General features: G+C 33.7%; 1 protein-coding gene and 1 pseudogene across 2 annotated transcripts in view; one reads left to right on the top strand and one right to left on the bottom strand.

Moving 5' to 3' along the window:
* The window catches only part of LOC145242981 (protocadherin-19-like), a 146,940-nt gene that overhangs the window by 118,562 nt on the left and 12,474 nt on the right, over nucleotides 1-15,904 (top strand). The window lies entirely within an intron of this gene.
* Nucleotides 3,482-3,600, bottom strand: LOC145243085 (5S ribosomal RNA; annotated as a pseudogene).

Genomic DNA, 15,904 nt, shown 5'->3' with positions numbered 1-15,904 from the left:
TGAGTGCTACTGCTTTAATATTTTTAGTTTGTGCTTTTTTTAGTGCTTTCTCATAAGGAAATTTATGTTCATTAAAATGTTTTTATTTCCTATTGATTTAGGTATCCGTTTGATAACTGTCTTTGGGTGGTTTAAGCATGGGTGGACGTAAATTGGGTTTGCATTATCCTTTATATGTGGTTTATATGACACCTCCCAGGATCATATAATACCAAGCGCCGTATGTAGGCAAAATGAGTTTTGTATACCACTATGTTTGCACAGCTTTCCTCTACATAGAGTGCAGGTCGAAGATGCAGAATGCATCTGACAACACGGTCAAAATCCAATGTTTATGAAAGCGACTTTCGTTTCTATGTTAGACAAACTGGCTGATGTAGAGTCTCTGATTACTTCTGTGCTCCTTGCACATGCCTCTAACCTCCGTGGTGTTCTAGATAAACAAAAAGCTTTTCAATTAAGACGTGAAAGAGAAACCGATTTCACAGGCAGCTGCGGCTGTCAGTGAAGAATCTGATGACGCAGATGATTCCGGATGATCGCAACGCATTCATGGATTATGTTGACACCAACATCAGCAGAGAATATCTAAGGAACAATGTAAGTGCAGTAAAACTTTGTATAATTTGTTTCTTTAACTTTTATGCACTTTATTCATGTGTTTACAAGCAGTAACAAATTTCATTGTTATCGTTCTGATAATTGTTGAATTGAAAAAAAAAAAATCATGATGCGATAGTGTAGGTGTAAAACTCTATTTTAAAATAAACCCCAAACGAATATCTCTATTAGTTCCTGAGATTCACGGATTATCAAATCGTGGAATTTTAAAACCGTTTTCTGGTGTTTTTTTTTTTTTTTTTTTTTTTTTTTTTTTTAATGGCGCTTAGCACCGTATGATTCTGGCGGCCTTGTATGTTCGCTTATCCAACGTATTTTGCAATGAGATCAATCAGACGTCTTTAAGTCCTATACTTCCGACTTTTCTTTCTTTCCCTTTTTTATTTTCATTTTTATTTTATTTATTTATTTTTAACTATTTCGGATTTTCTTGAAAGAACCAAATTATCATAAAGCTAAAATTAAATCCGGACAAAGGAAATATTTTCTTGTTGAGTAAAGATTAGGCGATGAAACAAAAAAAAAAAAAAAGTAGAAACGGTGAGTAAAAATTCATGTAACGACTGCAAGGAGGAAAATAAACTATCTACCTGTGTTGTATGAGGGAAGGGGGAGAGAGCATCTAAGAAACCGAAATGCATTCTAGTGAAATTAATTTTGTAATTTTTTTTTTTTAAATAGAAATTTAAAATATCTGTTGAACTTTATGCCATTGCCCTTTGGATTTCAATAACAATTTGCATATTAGATAAATATTTGCGTATTAGATAAATATTTGCATATTAGATAAATATTTGGATATTAGATAAATATTTGCGTATTAGATAAATATTTGCATATTAGATAAATATTTGCATATTAGATAAATATTTGCATATTAGATAAATATTAACTACAAATAAATAAATAAGTCATAGTCATCCCCCCCCCAAAAAAAAACACATAAAAGTATCTCATACTTTTATTAACCTCTAGTATCATATAAAATATATATTATATAAAAAGAACTTCATGTGCCTGACAGCGTTCTTGGATAGGTTTTGTATCGGAATGTCTCCGATAAGTATCGATAATCGATGTTTATTCCCGTCGTTGCTCATGAGTCTTTTACTCTAATATTTTTACTTATGTCTTTTCTAATGGTTTTGTTTTTATTGGGAGGGGGGGGTAAAGTTTGGGTTTTATTTTTTTAGTAAGATTAGAATTTTCAAAGTTAAATTTAATTATTATGGCCTGATTAACTGAACCAATTTATTAGAAAAATATAACTAGTTTTGTTAATCGTTATTTAAAAAATTATTGAATGTGAATAGCTTCTTAAGCTTTCAATACATGAGGATTTGCCATGAATTTTAAAGCCCGGAATAACTTCCTCTTCGACAGTTTAATTGCTTTCAGACTCTGAAAATCTCAAAAAGAAGGCCACAAAGTAATGCAATTTCTAAAAACTATTTACAAATGAACTTCTGACTGCTTTGTGAAGAAACCGATTTTTTTTTATTTTAGTCACGTAAATTATTTTGAGTGAAGCTCGTGTATGTTTTTTTTTTTTTTTTTGCTTTGCTCATATTCTTTGCAAACAAAATAACGAAAAAATATATTAACATCAAAGTACATTTAAAAAGAAAATATTCTGAATCTTTTCCTTGGCTAAACAAAATAATTAAAACTTGAGTTAATATCGGTGAATAAACAACAATGATTGTTACTAAATTTGTTTAGGATATTTGAGAGTGACAAGAAGAGGACATCCGTTAATAGGGAAAAGGATCTTCCTACCTTCTTTCTTAATGTTCATATATATATATATATATATATATATATATATATATATATATATATATAATTATTTACTATAATAATTATTGAATACCTGCAGACACTAGTGTTTCATCCTTTAGGGAATCATCAATGCAAGGTGTCACGGTGTCACGATTAACACCAGTCGATAGATTCGAACCCGGCAACAGAAGCCATCTCTGACTCCATTAGCAAGAACCTAATCCATTCGGCTACCGTTAACCGCGAGAAATACTGTCGAAATTTAAACATTTATTATTAAATGTTTTTAACGTCTGTCAGAGTGATCTAATCATTATATGATGATTTGCGCATGAGAACTAAATTGACCGACTTTTTATTTCAGCTGAAAGTGCTCAATCATAAGAAACGAGCTTCTTAAAGGGGCTGACATAATTATTTACTATAACAATTATTGAATACCTACAGACACTAGTGTTTCATCCTTTCGGGAATCATCAGTGCAGTGTGTCACGATTAACACCGGTCGATAGAACCCCGGGATACGTTGTCCCCAGTATACGTTTTTTTTTCAGGTTACGATGTGGATTACGATGTTTTTCTGGTCCCTGGTTACAGTATTTACCTCGCCTTACGGTGTTATTTATAATGTTATTTGATTATATACATGTGTATTATATAGTGCACTGTATTTTGTTACTATTTTTTAATATCTACTGCATAAAATTTTGTGTAGGCCCCGCCATACGGCGATTTCAACAACCCGGAATGGATTAATCCCATATCCTGGGGTTCTAGTGTATACATATAGCGTGTGTAATATAATAATTCCCCAAGTTTCAAATACCAAGTTTTCTCATTGGATCATTTATTACTTTTCAAAAGGATATTCATTACAATATTGTTTCGTAGTGTGTGTGAAACAGTGTGTGTGAAACAGCACTAACCCTATTTGGGTTTAACCAGTTTCTTCCGAAGGAGGAAGTTTCATGGGTGTAGAAAATTTGCAAGCACTCTCCAGTCGTATGTATAACCCCTGTTAGAGGAGATGACAACGTTAGGTTTTGGCAACTTTTGCAGGGAGGTGTTGACGTCCTCCTATATACAGCGCCTGGAATTCCCAAATTGGTCACCCATTTTAGTAATGACCAGGCTCAACGTTGCTTAACATCGGTGGTCTGACAGGAACCGGTGTGTCAACGTGATTATGCCGTATATGTTTCGTATTGCGACTAACACATCTGCAAACTTGTTATTGCTTCATATTTAGTCACATACTAATCAGATATTTAAACAAAATTATAAAAACACCATTTTGAACAACTTACATAGCATAGTTCATGTAACCGACCTGCTCTGCCGTCCCTTCTCGTTTCGAAAATTATGGCCATACTCGCTTTTCCGAAATTTATATTAAAAGCTTTATTTATGAGAAAGATTTTTTTTATCCATTATGATTAGTATATACAAACCAAATACATTTAAAATAAATGATTAATCTCCCTCTCTCCCTCCCCCCTCCCTCCTTCCCTCCCTCTCCCTCTCTCTCTCTCTCTCTCTCTCTCTCTCTCTCTATATATATATATATATATATATATATATATATATATATATATGCATTAGGAGGTATATTTGGTAAATAACAGGGGGAAAAGTGCTCAATACTTTAATAGTAGAGCTGAATATGTTTTTATTATTTCAACTTCAGGTTTTTTTTAATCTTAAATCATTAGATTGTTTCTATCGACAGGACAATAATATTATCTTGCCGATTTCTTCAGACAATTCAAGTCAAAAAAAACTTTTGACTTGAATTGTCTGAAGAAATCGGCAGGATAATATTATTGTCCTGTCGATAGAAACAATCTGTAATGATTTAAGACCCCCCCCCCCCAAAAAAAAAACAACCGATGTTGAAATAATAAATATATATATGAGAGTCGTTCAAAAAGTAAAGCTTCCTATTTTTTAACTAAAAAAGTTGAAGAGGTAGGAAGACGGAAGTGATACCATTAAAACAGGCAACCTTTTGTGCTCCCAAAAGATATTTTTTTACGTAGTCATCGCCATTATTAATGCACGTTTGTCAGGAATTCAATGACGCATGTCTGCTTCTCACTCACGTCATTGACAAGAGTTGTTTTTTCAAATCGCCAATATCTATAACAGAGTGACTAACTTTCAGGTGACGAATGTATAAGTCCAGTTATCATAAAAATGCAGTTTGCTGTCCTCTCTGCTCCATTTGGGCGGAACATAAAAAATAGGAGGCATTACTTCTCATAAATCTGTTTAGAATATAAAAGAATGACAAAAAGAGGACTTCGCTTTTTTTTTTATTTTACTTTTGTTAATTTGAAGAGATCAAGGGGCTCCTTCCTGGGGCTAACACTTGATTCTATTACAGTTTAAATTTATATCCGAGGGCTCTTTTAAGAATAGACACTGTTCTCTTTATGGCTGCTATCTGTATTTCCTTATAGCTTGGTTTTCCAGGGATTGCTTCTAAGTATTTTTGAAGGTTCTTTTTTATCAGCCCAGTTGCACCTGTCACAACTGGTATGATGTTTATTTCTTTCAGAGACCATGTTGTTTTTAGATCAGTTTTTTAGGTCCTGATATTCTGCTCTGAGGAAAAGTGTCTTTCTGTCGTCATTCATAATGATAAGCAAAACTAAATTATTTATTATGATTACGTATTTTGATAAATTAATTTGAAATGTTTTTTTTTTTTTGTTTTTAAGAACATGGTTCAATGTTTATAATAAATAATTGCCATAATGGAATTAAATATTTAGTTTTTATCTGATAGTCTGTAGTGCAGAAAAAGTCTTCCATAGAGAATGTGTTTGCTTTATATATTAAATGAGATTGTTTAACGTATGTATGATGATAGACATAAATTGTACTACAACAATTGCTTGTGTGTGATGCCTGGTGTTTACCTTAACAGGTAGCTGATAACTGATACCTCGTACATTAACAGGTGCGTGATGAATTAATACCTACCTTGACGGGTAGATGGTAACTGATGCCTGTTAATAGTGTGATAATTTGTGGCTGTGATGTCTGTTGTTCGTTATTGTTGATTAGAACTTCACGTTTTGTTATAAAGTCTTACAACTAAATATGTGGATTAATTTGATATTTTCATATTTCTTTACTCTGACCGCATCTTTATTCCCGTTATGGTCTCGTCCTTTTTAACTTTTCACTGTTTGTACGCGTTCCCATTTACAATGCCTCCCCACGGGACAGAGTTAGACACCAGGGTCGTTTTTTTAATGTGGAGAAAAGGAACAAAAATAAAAATTTTCTCAGTTGTGAAGGATCTCTCCTACACTAACAGAAAACAAGAAATTGAAGCGCAGCATCTGAAGAACAAACTAACGGCGCTGGCTACAAGGCATAAGTGAGAAGAGAAATTGGAAAGGAGGGGGTGACTGGCTTGTTAGTTTACTTGCTCTCTCTCTTTCTCTTAGCTCTCTGTTTCTATCTTTTTCGTCCTTTCCCGTTAGCAACGCTTTTTTTTTTAGCAAAACATTTCGCATTCGTGTTAAAGCGTTTCTCTACACTCTTTTAGAGATTTGATTTGATTGATAAAATTCTAGATCAGCAGATTGAAGATCGTTGCTACTACTAATAATATTAATTTAATTTACTTTTGATAGGCTTGTAAACATTCAGAGTGCTACATGCAAATTATTAACAGTATAAAATGTTCAATGTCTACAATTGTTATTAAGAAGTTTGACTCTGTTACTAAATCTAATTATCTCAAAGTTCTCATTTAGGCAGAGATATCAATGTGTGTTTAGGGAATTTCATGTTCTAGTTTTGCTAATAGTATTCCACTTAATTGTTAGTGTTTTATTATTTGAGATCAAATGCCAGAACAAAGATTACCATTGTTAATTATAAGCAAATCTACTTCTACTTATATATAAAAGCCACTTTATCTCTGTGTGTTCGTTCCCTACATACTTTGAAACGGCTGGGTCGATTATTTTGAAATTTAACAGAAATGTACTTTATGGGTCTAGGAATGTTCTTAGATTGGTTTTGCATTAGAATGCCTCCAATAAGTATTGAAAATCCATAATCCAAAAAACTCCGATTAAAGAAGGAAAAGTCTAATTTCGACCAAATTTGACATCGCAAGTGCATTTGGAAGTTTTTTCACTACGCAAGCAGAAGAATTGGTGTATAAAATCAACAGTAGGTTCTTTGATATGACAGGAGCATGTCTGAAATGAATGTTTCTGTTTAGAGCACAATTAAAGCACAATACTTGATTTTTGCATTTTAAACTTTAATTCATGCAGTTATATCTGAAATGATTTTATAAAATCAAAAGAGAGTAAGATATCTTCCTAAATTGTGCATGTGAGTGGAACTACATTACATATATTTAGCATTGCTGAGAAATAAATCCAAGGAAAATAACTCGTACAAATAAAATAACATGTATTTCTTTTGATCTCTCTTTCTATTAAATCTGTTGATCAATTTTGTTTTTAATTTTCGCTAAAATTTAACAAAGCAGAGTTTATCTTATTTAATTTACTGCCCGTGTTGCATGCTGCATCCGTTAGATGGCTTTAAATATAGAGTTCCAAACGAACCTATCTCTGGCCAGGTCTTTATCTCACTCCCTTTCCCTCAAGTCCATTTTTATCACTTCTTCCCACCTTTGTCTTGCCATTCTCCTGTGAACTGAACCTGATACCTCAATTGTTTTACGTCTACTAACCAAAGAATTTCAATTCATTTTTAATATGGCTATACCACCAAAGGCTCCTGTTCTGAACACATCTCCCTATACTGTCAAGATTTAATTTTACTCTGAGCTCATCATATATAAGTTTATCTTAAAAATTCAAATTGCACATCCATCTCCTTATAATATCATCAGGTATAAGCTTGTCTTTGACCCACATTACACGTTCATTGTATCATTCTCGTATCATTTGTCCCCATGCAATGCATATCCTCAACCCTCACTGGCAAGGTTTTACTTCCATGCATTATCACATTGCGTAAACATGCTTGATAGACTCTTTGGTTGACAGTGGTAACGCTCTGCTGCTTAGTAATGCCAGAAGCTCACTGAACTTACTCTAGCAACCCCTAACTCTTGCAATTACACTAGCACCTATTCCACCCTGTGCTCCAACAGTATCACTACGGCAACAAAACTTCTCGACTACCTCAGTAGTTTCATCATCCAGATATAACTTGCCCACATCCGAGTTTTTATCCATTCCCATTGTTTTACGATATGGTTAATAAAAAATTTCTCAAATTCTGCTGATGCCTGTATTTATCTATTATTATATAAAATAAACTCTGTGTGTGTGTGAATTCTTTCCCTATGGATTTCGAAAAGGCGGGGCTGATTTTTACAAAATTTCACACAAATGTACTTAATGTGTCTGGCAGTGTTCTGAGATATGTTATATACTGGAACGCCTCCGATGAGAATCGATAATCAAAAAAATCCAATTAAAGAAAGGACAGGTGATTTTGACCAAAGTCAACACCTTATACAGCCTAACATCACAAGTGCATTTGAGAAGTTTTATTACAGCACAAGCAAAGAGGCCTGACATTTTAAATCAACAGTGAGTTCTTAGGTATAACAGGAGTGCATTCGAAATGAATTTTTCTGTTTAAAGCACAATTGAACCATGATACTTGACTTTTGCAATTTAAACTTTAATTCAAGCCATTATATAAAATAATTTTATAAAATTAACAGTAGGTTCTTTACAGTGCAATTTAGACTACAATGTATTGTGGATTAAGTCACTGCAGGGAGGCATATGAAGCTTCTTCCTGTGATAGGTTTCCAACTGAAGCAGGCAATAAATCCATTTAATTGAACAATAATCGATTTCACCGATTCCAATGAACATTAAAAAAATGGGAGTGTGAAACATCTGTTGATCATCATTGAATCCTGGCCAACGTTGGGTCTCCCTGTCGTATAGCAAAATTATCACACGGGGATATATTATAGTTCGTATTTACACAAAGGTATCATGTCTTATAAGAAGAATAATATATGATACTTCATACCTTTTCTTTATCCAGGAGTTCTTCTATCTTCACTGCTGGGCTCTGTGATGCATATGCAACGACCAACACCATAACCGATTGAAACACCTGTTTTTTCTTCTTTTGTGAAACCGCAGAACAACACTTTATATTTTTAAAATATAAATTTATTTCAGCTGTCTCAGTGGTCTTCACAAGGAGTCTGCATTACGTCTACATGCTTGTTCCTTCAGCCCCGCTTCCTGGACTTTGAAGAGCTCGTCTGTTCACTTTCGTGACCAAACCCAAAACTCTCAATCTAATCTTCTTGGCCTCTTTACCTGTCAGTTTCGTTACGTCATCATCAAAAGCACTCGACTCCTAACGTGTGACCTCTGTCATGTATGCAACTGTTGAAAGTCATTCTGTTTATTTAACTTAACTAATTTATGCAAACATCTTCAGTTAAACAATAAATAGCTCCCAATATAAGCTATTTTAAAAATATATCACTGGATAGATAGATAAATAGATAGTTAGACAATAACTAATTTTACTTTATTATCTAACGTATATAATGTAACTGTGTTCACCTCTTCAGTTATGTTCATGGATATTGTCCGGTCAAATGCAGAAGGGACCAATCTAAGAACACCCCTAGACCCATAAAGTACATTTCTGTTAAATTTCAAAATAATCGACCCAGCCATTTCAGAGTCCGTAGGGAACGAAAACACAGAGACAAAATGGCTTTTATATATAAGTAGAAGCAGATTTGCTTATAAAGCGATCTTGCAAATGTTGCATGGCAAATAGAATCAGAATTGGTAAAGACTGTGTGACACTGCTTGATCAAAGTGTAGTTTCTGTTCTGTTCTCGGTCAGTAAAGAAAGAACATTTTGGTGGTATTTATGCAGAGAAGATACCATGCTGAGATATGCAAGAGTAAGCCGCATACAACATGTCCAATCTTTGCTTATGTATATTTATGCCTATTTGCCGCAAAACATGATCGACAATGAAAAGAATGATACAATCCTAGCTGTAGCTCATTTGACGGAAGAAAATATTGCTAATCTCACTCTAACAGCCTTTCGGTTCAGTAATTGTTTTTGAGATAAAGCTAGAGATAAAAAAAAGCGTGTATGGGAGGTTAAAGTTCTGTGAGTGTGAAGCTCATTCGGTATAGATTTTTGGAAGATCAACAGGGATAAAATTAGTCAGTGTCCCCGGTCTATGCTTGGTGTCTTCACCAAGATGCAATCATAAATGTCTAGAACAAGAGCATGCTACCTCCGTGAATTAAATAAAGAGTTCTGCTCGACTTTGTTGTATCGCCGTTTAATGATACCTGGGGCACTTTGATGATTGTCTCATCAGTAAACGATGTGATCCCAAAAAGAAAATATACTAGACAATAACATCTTAGTTGGTATGGTCACATTGTTCAGCGTCAGTCATTCAAAATGCTCTAAATGGTGTCACACATTAGTGTCGATGTTGCAAAGTCATATAATAGGCTGTTAAAGTTGGGGGGGCAGTTGCTGACAGGTGGTAGAAACGAAATGGTATCAGACATGAAAAAAGTAGAAATCATTCAAGAAACATCTAACTTCAAGGCAATGAATGAAAATAATAATAATGAAGACACCTAAATACGGTATGCAAAATATAATCTGAGGGGTGTTCCAAAAGTGACCATTTTTTATATTCTACCCGAATGGACCAAAGGGGATTGAAAATTGCATTCTGACGATGACTGAATTCATGCACTCATGATCTAAAAATTTCACTTCTCTGTTGCAGATATGGACGGTGCAAGACTCTTAAAAGGAAAACCTTGTCATGGACATGTGTCAGAAGCAGAGGTGTCTCATTGAATTCCTGGCAAAAGTGCATTGAGAATGCTGGTGACTATGTAGAAAATAAAATAAGTTCTGGAGCACAAAAGCTTGCTTGTTATAATGGTACAACGCCCATCTTTGTAGCTCTTCAACTTTTTGAGTTAAAAAAATAGGAGGCTTTACTTTTGGAACGACCTTTGTAATAATATTGAACACATATAGATACGTTGTGCAAAATTGTTAGTAACTTTGAAACATTCCTTTCTTAGAACTGTTCTGATTTGATTTGTGGTAATTCTCTTCAGTTCAGGAATTGTCTGGTGACAGTTTTACGTTTCTGAATTTTTTAAATGAGGGTTGGTTATTAATATTATCTGGATTCATCGAACTGCTGTTCTCATCTTGAGTGTAATTTTTACAACGTTTTGGTCGATATAACCTCCGACCTTCTTCAGATGTATCTTATTGAACTCAGGAATGTTTTTGTCAAACTCTGGAAATTAGACGGAAAAATGATATTCTCCTGAAGGTTGAAGGTTCAATTCTCAGTGTGGGCGACCGAAAAATACAATTGCGAATTACTTAGGACCTCTATCCAGTCATTGCTGCTACCCCCGTGAATTAAATAAAGAGTTACGTTCGAAATTTCATCCAAATTTTCGAGTTCAACAGAAAAATTCTTGAGTTTGACAAGATACACCTGAAGAAGGTCGGAGGTTACATCGATCGAAACGTTGTGAAATCACACTCAAGATGAGAACAGTAGTCCGATGAATCTAAATAATACGGATGGTGATTGATTTTGTGAGATATTATTTTGGAGATCACCCCATGGGTAAAAATCTAGAGGATTAGGGTTCAATGAGGGTGATATTTTTAGGAAGGGGGTCACAGCACAAGTCTGGAAACTTATTGAAAGCACCTCATATTTGGGGTGGAAGCAGACATATATATCTACTAGCAGTTCAGCTCAGCTTTCCTCGGGCCCTATGTACTGTTCATAACTTTATGTGCCTATATATATATATATATATATATATATATATATATATATATATATATATATATATATATATATATATATGTATATATATTAAAAGTTTGACTCATGTCCAGGTAACCGACATTTAAAATTTCAAATGTTTAGACACAAAATTGGCGGAGGAGTTTGATAGAGTCTACAAAGGTCAACTCTTTCAACTTTGACCCCTTTGCAGTCAAAAAACGGATTAAAAAGCTTGCCCTATGTCTAAATACACTTTATGTAAAATTTCAAATGTTTAGACCAAAAATTGGCTGAGAGGTCAATTTTTTTTTTTAACTTTGACCTCAATTTTCACCTCTTAACATTTATTCTTTTGGGCTCAAATCAAAAAGTTTGATCCATGTCCAAGGAACCTACATCTAAAATTTCAAGTGTTTAGACCCAAAATTGACGGAGGAGTTTGATAGAGTTCTCAAAGGTCAAATCGTCGAACTTTGACCCCTTAACAGCCAAATTTCTGGTTGAAAACCAATTAAAAAGTTTTTTTCCAAATCTTAATATCCCTTATGTCAAATCTCGAGTAGACTGAAAATTGACAGAGTAATTTGGTAGGAAAATGTACAAGCACAGACAGACACAATTTCACTTTCAAAGATATATTTGTAAAAGTGAAATTGTCTCTCTCTGTGTCTGTATGTGTAAATTTCCCTACCAAACTACTTTACATAAAGTGTATTCAATCTCGCTCCCGATGCAATTCTCTACCTATATAAAAGCCAGATACGGCCAACAATGGAGTACTGTTGCCACATCTGGGCAGGAGCTGCTAAAAGCAGCTTATCCTGCCTTGACAGAGTTCAAAATAAACTTCGTAGTCTAGTGGGGAATGCCCTTTTCTCTTCCCTGCAACCTTTTTTCCAACAGAAGAGAGGTTACGAGCCTGTCTCTGCTTTATCTTTATTTTCATGGCAAGTGTTCAGCTGAGCTTCAGTTTATGGTCCCCCCCACCTCGCCAAACTTTCGCGAAAAACTCTATCAATAATTTCCCACACTCTTTATCTGTGCCTAAAGATTCCATGAACAAAGTTTTTTTTCTTAGAACGGCGCAACTCTTCCGTTTGCCCACTTTCCAGCTGACTACAATCTGATTGTCTTCAAGTCCAACATAAACAAGTTCTTCATGAACCCCCCCCCCCAAGTAATCCAATTTACAAAATTTCCACTACTTATGTTTACTACGCTATAATCACATTGTCTAATGTATAGCCATTAGCCCTTATCCTCGAGTGGTCTCCGGGCCTTGATAAGTGGTGCCTCCTGTGTACAAAAAAAAAAAAAAGAAAAAAAAAAAAGACTTTTTAATTGATTTTTGGCCGAAAATTTGGCTGCCAAGGAGTAAAAATTCAAAAGATTTGACTTTTGTGGTCTCTAGCAAACTATTCAGCCAATTTTCGATCAAAACATTTGAAATTTTACATAAAGGGTATTTAGACATGCAGCAAGCTTTTTAATCAATCTTTGGGCGAAAATTTGGCTGCCATGAGGTCAAAGTTGAAAGAGTTGACTTTTGCAGACTCTACCAAACTCCTCCGCCAATTTTGTGTCTAAACACTTGAAATTTTAGATATAGGTTATCTGGACATAAGTCAAACTTTTATATATATATATATAGAGAGAGAGAGAGAGACATACGCACATAAAGTTAGGAACATTACATAGGGCCCAGCAAAGCCGGGCTGAACTACTAGTATATATATATATATATATATATATATATATATATATATATATATATATAGTATGATTTTCTGTTGTTTATGATTTCTTGTGTCACCGATTGCTATTATTGCTGGCTTCTTTTGGTCTTCCATGGTACACGTTCAAACAAAACCAGTTTAGCCAGACAATGTCATCCTGTGGTCGACCAACTTGACAGTTAACTTTGATCTCTGTCAACATTTCAAACTACTGGTGTATTTTAAGTTATTCCTCTGTCCATTAATCTCCTTCCAAAAGCTGCTCTATCGTATGCTATAAACAGAAAACATCACTAAGAATATGTATTAAAAAACAATAGGCAATAAATGGCAAAATTAATTTGTTATAAAAAAACCAATAGCCAATAAAAGGCACAATATATTTGTATAAAAAGCAATGGACAATAAAAAGCAAAATTTGTTTGCATTAAAATAGAATGGCTAATAAAAGGCACAATTTATTTGTATAAAAACAAAGTCCAATAAAAGAAAAAAATGTATTTATATAAAAAAAACAATGACCAATAAAAAGCACAATTTATTTGTATGAAAAAAAAACCGATGGGCAATAAAAGGCACAATTTGTATTAAAAACAAGGTCAATAAAAGGTAAAATTTATTTGTATTAAAATACAATGGACAATAAAATGCACAATTTTTATGTATTAAAAAACAATGCCAAATAAAAGGCATAATTTATTTGCATAAAAAAAACAAAAAAGTGACAAACAAATGGCCGAATTTATTTGCATTAAAAACAATGAGCAATAAAAGGCACAATTTATTTGTATAATAATCAAAGAAATGGCCAATAAAAGGCACAATTTATTTGTATTAAAAAATAATGGCCAATAAAAGACACAATTTATTTGTAATAAAAAATGGCCAATAAAAGGCACACTTTATTATCATTAAAATAAACAATGGCCAATAAAAGGCACAGTTTATTTGTATTATTAATGGACACTTGATAAAGCTCCAAATATTCAGTGATAGATTCTACAGGTTCGCACCATCACGAGAATTACACAAATTTTAAAATGCAATTCATAATATTTTATTTAATTATATATGAATGTACATTCTCTGTCCAAAACGATGGGAAAAAATTCTTCTCTAGTGTTCGCACTAATATTAATATAAAATAACGTCTAAAGTGAAGTTAAAGAAATAAGAAAGACAGAAAACGTCTCAAACTGGAAAGTTGAAAAATACAGAAAACAAGATTAATAGATATAGTAAGAAAAAAGAAAAAGAAGAAATCGGTTTATTATGGAACTATAGTAAATAGATATTGTCACAGACCCCTTTTTTTTTCTCCGTCTGACAAATGTAATTCCTGGTATATTTGTTTATCTTATTTAAGTTTAAATGGGAGTGGGATTATCAGTAGTAGTTCATATCTGTTTGCTCATGAACTTCTTGGGCTCAGAAAAAATAATCATATACATTCTGAAATTACATTACTAAAGATGTAGAAAATAGATGTGTGTGAAGGTTATGAGACTATGGTCTTGTAGAGAAACACTTACAAGAAAAAATGTCTGCAAATTGACACATAAATATTAGAAGTTTCAATAATCACTTAAAAATTAAAAATAAAATAAAATACCGTTAGAAACCCACCCAGTAAATTTTACTGTCACTTTTATTGGCTGGGTTTCTACCACCATTTTGTTTAATTTTTTATTTTTAAGTTATTATCAAGACTGCAAATATTTAAGTGTCAATTTGCGTCCATTTGTCTTTTTCTTTTTCGTTCTCACGTAAAGCTAGACACTATTTGTTTTTTGGACCAAATAAACGTTTTAAAGAAGTAAAAACACTAAAAAACTTTCCCAGCTAGGTAGAAGAGTAACTTATATTGCCTTTGATAACGTTTGTTCTTTGTTTTTGGACTACTTTTTCGTATCAATGCATATTGTAAAGCATACCTAAAATGTCTGTTACTGATTTCCTTTTTCGTTTCCTTCTGGTTGTCCCTCTCCTTTAACTTCCTGGTGCCTGGTTCTCCCCCATTTCCTTTCATTTTTCCCTTTATACATTTGTACGTTCAATTATGTTAATTTTTAAAGTTTCGGTATGCACATGGGCTTAGTTCATAACGTTGTGAGTCTATCTCTGCTCACTCGGTAGTTTCATGGCTAGTGCTTGACTGAGCTCAAATCTATGCCTCCCCCCCTGCAAAATATTCACAACAAACATTCGTCTAGCTACACTCACCGTCAACAACTTTTTTTTTGGTTCACAAATTATCAAGGCCTGGAGACCACTCGAGGATAAGGGTTAATGAGTGTACAGAACTCAATGGGAAAATGTTGTAGTAATCGTTAGTAGCGAAAATTTGGATAATTGGATTACTTAAGGAGATGGTTAATCAAGAATTTGTTTATGTTGGACTTGAAGACGACCATATTGTAGTCAGTTGGAAAGCAGGAAAATGGAACAGAGTTCTATGGGCGTACAGTTAATTTCCCCCACTCTTTGTCTGTGCCTAAATCTAAATGAAAATTCCATGGACAAAGATTCTTCCTTTCTAGAATTGACCGCCTATGAAACTCTGTACTATGGACTTGCTTTCCAACTGACTACAACGTGATCGTCTTCAAGTCCAGTGTAAACACGTTCTTGTTGAGCTGATTATTAAAATAATCAAATTTTTATCCAATTTTAACCACTACTAATCATTATGCCGTTATCTCACTGACCACTATTAGCCCTTATCCTTGAATGGCTTTTGGACCTTTATAAGTGGTGACACCCTTCTGAAAAAAAAATCTGCTACTGATTCCCTTTTTTTGTTTTCTGGTCCACTTGAGTTGCCCCCTTCCTCTCCTTAATCTTCCTTTTGCCTGATTCTCTCCCATTTCTTTACACTCCTCCCTGATCCATCCTT

Source organism: Euprymna scolopes, chromosome 21 (genome assembly GCF_053919585.1).
Source record: "Euprymna scolopes isolate OS-2025 chromosome 21, ASM5391958v1, whole genome shotgun sequence".
Classification (NCBI taxonomy): Eukaryota; Metazoa; Mollusca; class Cephalopoda; order Sepiida; family Sepiolidae; genus Euprymna; species Euprymna scolopes.
The sequence above is the reverse complement of the archived record's forward strand: the minus strand, read 5'-3'. Positions and strand labels throughout refer to the sequence as shown.